The sequence below is a fragment of the Meleagris gallopavo genome, chromosome 15, assembly GCF_000146605.3.
Source record: "Meleagris gallopavo isolate NT-WF06-2002-E0010 breed Aviagen turkey brand Nicholas breeding stock chromosome 15, Turkey_5.1, whole genome shotgun sequence".
In the NCBI taxonomy this organism is placed as follows: domain Eukaryota; kingdom Metazoa; phylum Chordata; class Aves; order Galliformes; family Phasianidae; genus Meleagris; species Meleagris gallopavo.
The window spans coordinates 9,678,079-9,685,069 of record NC_015025.2 but is presented as its reverse complement, the minus strand read 5'-3'; the positions used below and the strand labels follow the sequence as shown (position 1 = coordinate 9,685,069).

General features: G+C 60.1%; 1 protein-coding gene across 1 annotated transcript in view; it reads left to right on the top strand.

The window, feature by feature from the left end:
• The first annotated feature begins 3,337 nt into the window (after positions 1–3,337).
• The window catches only part of CPLX2 (complexin 2), a 6,488-nt gene continuing 2,834 nt past the window's right edge, over positions 3,338–6,991 (top strand). The window contains exon 1 of the mRNA XM_003210344.4: positions 3,338–3,440. The gene's annotated coding sequence lies outside the window, so the exon portion shown is untranslated. The remainder of the gene's footprint in view (positions 3,441–6,991) is intronic.

Genomic DNA, 6,991 nt, shown 5'->3' with positions numbered 1-6,991 from the left:
GCTGTACTGCGGAGGGAGGGCTGCAGAGCGGGGCCGTGGGCAAGAAGAGGAGGCCACCTGCTCCCTCCGCTGCCCGTTCCCGAGGATGCTCCTCGCAGCCTCCTGCCGGGGGGAGCTCCCGGTACCCTGCCAGGCTCTTCTCATGCCTCCCCCTCAACACCTTTCTCTCCATCCTGCTCCCCTCGGCTACACCAACTCCTTTTGGGCCATCCCCATTGCATGTTCCCGAAGAGCCATCCTGCTGCACCGACCCTCCAGGGGTCCCAGCTCCCCCAGCTCCATCCCCTCTCCTTGCAGTGTCCCCACACGGGGTAGGTGGCTGCTGTGACCCAGGCCTGGCAACATGCAGTGGCAGTGTCACCCGCGTGGTGGGAGCGTGACCGGGCAGCTGCTGCCCCAGGCACCGGCGTGGTGATTCAGAGCAGCAGAGCAGGGCTGGCGCCTTCATTCTGAGCAGGGCTGATGGCTCAGGGCTTCTCTGCAAAGCTGGGGAAGATGTGAGAGCTCAGTCGAGATAAACTGGCACAGAAAAATGTCCTTTGGCTGTGGGCTGAGTGTTTGCTTCTTCGATTGCCTTGCGTGAGAACATTAGTATTGAAATGACCCCAACCAGACAAAGCGATTAACACCTTGCAGTACTGGAGGGTGGCCGCGCTTCACACTTTGGCTCATCCCTGGTTTCAGCACTGCCTACTGGCAGGCAGAACCTACCAGGCCCGGTGCCACACATCAGGAGCCCTTTGGGGACCTGCACTGAGTTTCGCATCATGATTTTAGCACATGAGCTGAGACCCAGCAGAGGTTGGATACCACACTCTGTCTGTGGAAAACCCTCTGCTGGGCATCTGTGTGCCCCCACTCGGATCAGCAGCATATGACACAGTGCCATCCCCACCAAGGAGCCCCAGCTGTCCCCAAGGCTGTCCCGTCCGGGCACAGGATTGCACAGCCAGCCGCAGGAGCTCTGTGTGTTCCTGGCCAGACCTTCCCATTTGTTCTTCTGCCAGCATCAACCATGAGTTTAAATGCTCCTGCTCCCTCCCTGGTGTTTACTCGCCGGGTGTATTTATAGAGAGCAATCAGGTTGCTCAGCCAGAGTAAACAGCCGCGCTCTCACGTGAGCGCTCCACTCGCCCATCCCAGGAGCTTTCCCTTCCACCTGCCCTGGCCCTGCAGAAGCTCCAGCCACACACTTCTGTGGTTCTCTGGGCTGTGCCGCGTGTCCCAGGTTGCACTCCCCAGGAGTCACTGTCACCTCACCATCCTGCAGGTGCCCTCTCCTGCCACCAGTCCAATCCCTGGCCAACTGTTGCCACCATCTCCTGCAAAAATAACCATCCAATGCTCAGAATCACCCATCACCACAGCTCTGCAGCAGTGGTACCCACCCCTGTCCTGGCCCACGGACAGGAGATTTTGGGGGCCAAAGGTTTGGTTCAGATGCAGCTCTCTGCATCCCTGTGGGTAGGGAGAGCACTGCTACCCTAACTCTGCTGTGAAGGCATTTCCCCAAAGTGCAGAGGCCCTGTGCCTTCCCACCTCAACACACAGTGCCTGGGCATGAGACTGCTGCCAGCCCCAAGCAGGTCACACAGCTTCTCCTTTGGCCCCATCCCATGCAGCCCTCTTCTCCCCATCTCCAAGCTGCCCTCTGGCATCCCAGGGGCTGGACAAGACTGGCTATGATCGTGGGGTGCTGTGAACAAGAGCTGGTCTCGTCTCCTTCACTACCTCTGCCCCACATATTGCAGCCATACCCTGGGCTGGGTAAAAGCAGCCCTTCCAGCTCCAAGTACGCTGCAGCTCCAAGCCAGGGCTGTCCTGGTGTGATAGCATCCTCCTTTCCTTTACCTCACCTCTGCCTTGGTTGTGGTTGGCGTCTGACTGCCTGGACAGACAGATTCATGGACAGCCAGAGCTGCTGCCTGTCCCCATCTGTCCAGGTAAGATATAGCTCTGTGATCCTGGCCGGCTCTGCTTGTTAAAAAGACAGACTAAAATAAAATAAAATAATAAATAAATAAATAACAGCCACATCAATCTGGCCCCAAAATCAATGCCTTGTGATTACCCAGCCAGTATGGCCCCCAACACCCCCCGAGGACTGAATCTCCCCACGTCCTCATGCAGGCAGTGCCCAGCTCTGACCATGCTCCGGGGCTTCAGCAAAGAACAGCAGCTGATCTGCACCGCAGAACACAGCCCGCACAGCGGGGACCGATCCTGACCCAGCACAGCTCCTCTCCCTGGCGCTGAGCTGTCCAAAAACCCAGCTGCCCCCGGTCTTGGCGCTCTGCATCCCATCCCACCCGGCTCCGACTCTTCCCACATCCTGCAGGAGGCAGCGCTTGTCCCCAGCAAAGGTCACCTTCACGCTGCCGCCGAGCCCTTCCCAGGCTGAGCCTCAGTACTGTGCTTCCCGGAGACACAGCTGCCTTTCAGGGGTCTCCATGGGGGTCTCACCGGAGTGTGAAGGGCTGACTGCCCGCCTGCTGCTGCATAGCCAGACTCAGCACTGCATCCCCCAACCCAGCACTGCATCCCCAAACCCGGCTTCATGTCCCCAAACCCAGCACTCTCTCCCTGAGTCTGTCTCCCCCCCTTCTACCCTGGGCCATTATTTACCTACAATTTGCCAAATCCCCCTCGCTTCCTGGGATGCAGGAAAGGAGGTGGCTCTGCGCTAGGACAAATTTGTGACATCCCCAGGAACCTACTCCCTGCATCCCACGGCCCATATCACACTCATGGCACGCACCAGGGTAGAACCATGGGGACAGATCACTCAGAGCTGATGGCCAGGTCTCTGCACAGCCCCGTCCCCAGGAGAATCCCCTGAGCCCCCCCAGCACGATGGAGGCACTCCAAGGACATTCAGCAAAGGGACGAGGAGAACCCCAGGCAGAAGCTTTTCAAAGTTAGGCTGAAGTTGGGCTCCCAGAGGAGGATCTCTCAGACTGCAGCCTTTGTTTGGGGCTTTGTTTGCCTGCTCACTTTAACTCGCCATTATGTCCTCTGAAGAAGAAATGAATCACTTGAAAACTGAGGAATGCAGAGTTAATGCCAATTTTTAAAACCCTCCAAGAGTTGAGAGCCCTCTCAATAATTAATGAAGGCATCAAAACTTCCAGGTGTCTGTCTGCAGCTCAGCCAGCAGCAGCCATATCCTCAGTCCAAGAGGGGCACAGACCCCCACGCAGCCACCTCCCTGCCCACCCTGGGGTGGCTCAGTTAGTGCATCGCTCCCATCCTCAGAGCTTGGTATCTGGGGCGGTGCGATAACGCAGCACCCTGTGCGTTAGGAGGGTGGTCCCCCATCACTGACCCTTTTGCCATCGGTGTCTCTGCAGGCCCGCCCTCCTGCGATGCCCACCCACCCCCGGCAGCCCCTCGCAGCGCTGCTTTAGGTGCTGAAGGCCACGGACACTGCGCACACCAAGGTAGGCTCTGGCTCTGGCAGGGCTCGGTTTGGGTGGACGTGAGGCATGGAGCTGGTGGTGATGCTGCAGGTGGTGCAGGGACACAGGGGCAGATTTTTTTTTGGTTTGTTTTTCCTTTTTTCACTTTTTTTTTTTTCTCCCTCTGAAAGCCCCCAGATGGGCAAGGTATGAGCCAAACCCCACTGGCAGCAGCCAAGAATGGTTTTCTGGCCGCAGCCCCAGCAGCTCTTGGAGTGGCACCATGCCCATCCGGTGTCACGCTGCAGCGGAAACCCCGCGCGCAGGCGGACTGGGGGAGGCTTCAGCAGGGGGAGATGGCAGCATCCCTCCTAGCCCCCCCTCAACACAGTGTGTCCCACTCCCAGTGCTCCCGGCATGGTCTCATCCTACTCCCACCATGCTGCAGCCACCCAGATGTCCTCCCTGCCACCACTGAGCCCCCCAGCATGCAGCCATCTGCTGCTGTCAGAGTTCAAGGTGTCCCTGGTTCCGTGGGGTACCACTGCCCCCAGAGCTCTCCCTTGGTGGGGTGGCCCTCCCAGGAGGGAAGCAGCTCACCCTCCTTGGCCCTGCTCTCACCCCAGCACTGAGCCTGGGAGAGGAGCTTGGGGGCACCGAGAATCTGCTCCCCACAAAGCCCTGACTTCTTCCACCATCAGCACTGGCTCTGGATGTCTCCTGCCAGGGCCACGGGGACAGTAGATCAGGATGTTCGTGGGTTGGCAGCTCCCCCAAAAGCAATTGCTGGGGCAAGGAGCGATGGGGTGAAGATATGGGCTGCATGGGGCTTTTGTCCGCTGCCCACACGGTGCCGGGTGCACTGCGCCCAGCTCCATGCCAGCCCCTGCAGAGCTGTGCGGTGTGCGTGCCTGCCATAAATATTGATGGGGCGGATGTGGTGCAAGTGTGCCTTTATACGCACCGCTCGGGATGTGCATGCTGTACGAACCGGGGGAAGCGGTGCGGGTGCAGCACTGAGGCTGAATGCACAGAGGCTGTATAGGGGAGGTGGAATTCAGAGTGGGGTGGGAAGGGGCTGGGTGTAAAGCCCCGGTGGTCAGGAAGCAGCAAAGCAAAACCTGCTGCCAGACTGCAGTGAGCGGCAGCTGCTTCCCCAGCCCACTGACATGCAGCCCGTGCAGGATGAGCAGCGAGGGGCTGCAGTGCCGCTGCTTAACCATGCACAGCACAGAGGCAGCGGCCGCACAATGCTCTGAGAGCTGCTGCTGCAGTGCACGGCCAGGAGGGTGCTGGTGTCCCTGACACGGGCAGGACTGTAGGTGGCAGAGCCATGGGGCTGTGGTGGCTGTCAGTCCTGGGAAGGGCAGCAAGCAGAGCTCAAACACAGGGGACGTCCATCCCCTGCATCACTCTTGCACAGGCCATCTTTTAGGGCAGCTCAGGAGGGCAGAGCAGCTGCACCCTTGGGACACTGCGCTGGGAACAGCTGGAGGCTGCGACTTCGGTCCTCTCCTCATCCACAGCTCCTTTGGCCACCGCTGCCCCAGCCCACAGCCAGCACCAGTGCACACACAGCTCCTGCACGCAGCCCCCGGGGGATGTGAACATCCCTCATTGCGTGCGATGCCGCGATCGGCCCCGCCAACCATCTGCTGCAGCATCTCCCCTCCACCCACTCGCAGCTCACGCTGTGCCCTGTGGCATGGAACCGGTGGCACCTGGAGCACCCAGCAGCAGGCAGGGCCAGGCTGGGGGTGCCCTGTGCTCCCCTGGGCGACCTGCATTAGCGATGCCAAGGGGCAGCGATAGCGACGCAGCCAGCTCTGCAATATTGATGCTGATGGGTCTGCGGCTGGAAAGCAGAGAACAGGAGCACGGTGTGCTGGTGACCCTGTGACCCTCTCCACGTGTCACCACTGGGTTGGCAGGGCTGTCCCTGCCCTCTGCGTGCCCCAAACCACACTCAGACGCTGCACTACGAGGGTCAGCTCCAACCCGATGCTGCAGCATGCGTGGTCCTGTCCCTATCCCCGGCCTTGTCCCTGCCAGGTGCCAGCACCCAGGGGGCCGGGACCACTCTGCAGAGCTGCAGCTGCTGCTGCTTTGTGCCTCCTCTCCCCCGTTCCCCGCCACTGTTTTTGTTTTGTTTAAGAGGCTGGGTTAAGAATTTTAAACAGGCTCCTGAAAAACCCAATTACCTCCAGAAGACAACCTGATAAAAGCCGCCGAGCCGGCACGCTGCGCATCGCCTCGCGCTGCAGCCGAGGGAAAACCGACGTAACAAAGCCTTTGCAAATGGAGTTAACCACTTTTAATCCCTCGGTGCGACGCGGAGGGCCAAGTGGTTTTTTTCTGCAGAGATGGGGGCGGGGGGAGCATAAATAACCCGACGGCATCGCGCTGCTGGGGGGCAGTCCCAGAGCTGCGACTCGGAGCAGTCCCTGGGCGCACTGGGAGCTGCTGGGGGAGGACGCGCTCAATGAGCCGAAGCATCTCCAAAGATTGAAAGACTCGAGGACCCATCCCAGGAACAAAAGGAGGCGTTTGTCAGGCGCTGAGAGACGGGCTCGTTAATTCCTCCTGGCTGTCACACTTATCTGTAATGAATTTGTGCTCCGCTGTATTATTTTTAATACAATAGGAGCGGTGCCGCCCGCCCACCGCCCGGCTGCCGGGAGCGCTGACGTCAGCGTGCAGAGCGGGGTGCTGCAGGACGGACGGATGGATGGACAGGCCAAGGTCTGTCCCAGCACTCACAGCAGGGTTAAGCGCTGAGGCAGAGGGCATTTTTTCCATGATAGAGGAAAACAGTGCGGTTGGTCAGTGTGGGAAGAAGTGGAGGGCACAGGGAGCAGGGAGCAGGAGGGATGTGTGCTGGAGTGCTTTCCCTGTGCCAAGGCTGCGCTGTGCGTGGCAGCAGAAGGGCAGACATGGGGGTTCCCCCCACGCTGTGTGCCCCACAGAGGGGCTATGGCTGTGAGCATCCCTGCAGGACTGCAGGGCCTCACCTCACCGCCAGCTGTCCCCACAGCCAGGCTAAGAGCCCCACTGATCTGCAAAGAGCGCGTTCCCTTCCTGATAACCCAGGGCTGGATGGATGGGGCATTGACTCTGCGGGGCAGTGGGACATTCACATGGCCCTGGCACCTGCACACCCTGAGCTCTGCCCCAGCCATGGGAGTGCAGGGGCCACAAGGTCATTGCGCGTCCCCAGCATCTCCTGGGGAATCAGTGCTACAAATGTGGGGCTGGGAGCTCTGTGTGGCTGCGCAGGCCACAGTGATGTATCAGGGACTTTGAGAAGTCCCGCGGCACCCCACAGCTCTGCAATTAGTCACGGTGGGGTCATTAAGGCCTGACAGGTGTGCAGAGGCTCAGGTGCGCGGTGCTGAAGGGGTCACCTCATTTGGGCGCAGGGTGCAGGGACGGCTGGGGGCTGCTCGTGGTGGCTGCGGCTGGGAAGTGCCTGGCTTTGCCACAGATTGCGGAGGTGAAGCATTAACAGACGCCGGGGTGCTGCTCCCCCCATCCCTTCGCTGCGAGATCGGGTGGTCCCGGCGGCGGCGGCGTTTCCCCGGGGGCGTCCCGCT